Source organism: Merops nubicus, unplaced genomic scaffold (assembly GCF_000691845.1).
Source record: "Merops nubicus isolate BGI_N331 unplaced genomic scaffold, ASM69184v1 scaffold36807, whole genome shotgun sequence".
In the NCBI taxonomy this organism is placed as follows: Eukaryota; Metazoa; Chordata; class Aves; order Coraciiformes; family Meropidae; genus Merops; species Merops nubicus.
Genome location: NW_008619012.1, coordinates 1 through 924, shown reverse-complemented (window position 1 = coordinate 924; position 924 = coordinate 1).

The window sequence follows — 924 nt, the reverse complement described above, 5'->3', positions numbered from 1 at the left end:
CGCGGGGGGGAGACCCCCCCCCGGCGGGCGCAGCCACTGGCACTGGCAGGAGCACAGTGGCCCTTGCAAGGGCTCCTGCTGAGGCCGGTTATGAACATCAGGGCAGACCTGAAAGCCCTCAACCCAGTCCCAGCCCCAGGGAGAGGAGCAGGAGCTGCCTCGCATCGCCTTGGCCACTCAGCCTGGGCAGCTCAGGGTGACCACCCTGGCACCTCGCTCAATGGCCCAGGCTCCTGGTCGTGGTCTTCTGGCTGGGGGTGTCTCCCTGGGTGCTCACTTTGTTGAGCTGTGACTCATCCCTGGTGGTTCTCTTGCTTGCTGAGGAAGCTTTTGGGCCCCTGTAAGCTGCAGAGCTGGGACACAGGGTTGTCCTGGGTCTTGCTGGGCTTGGCACCACGTACCTGGTAAGGGGGACAAATATTTCCCTTCTGGGGAGGAGGCAGGAGCACAGCTGGGATTTTCCCCCTCCTGTAGGAAAATTAGAGATGCTCTTTTTCACTTTGGATCAGTGCTCAGGAGGCACAAAGAAGCTCCCTGCTTCATTTTTGCCTGGTGCTCTTCATCCATCCAAGGTGTGAAGAAGCGAGCAGCACCAGTCCTTATCAACATCTCGGTGGTGCATCCTTGGGTAATTTCGGGGGCGCCTTTTTGAAAGCATGCAGAGCGAGACGGCTCCTGGAGTGGCAACACCACGAAGGTCTGAAGCCCTTTCGGTTGGGCTCCGGGGGGAACTGCCCCCGCTGGGCATGGGCCGATGACCCCTCCACCGAACCGTCCCGTCTGGGCTGGAGTGCGCCAGCCCCCGGGGCAGGACCCTCCGCCCAGGTCCCCTCGGCAGCCTCGGACGGTCTCTTTTGACCTTGTTTTGCTTTCGGTCCGTGTAAGCGGGGAGCGGGACGGGGGGAGCAGGGGTGACGCTGCGGC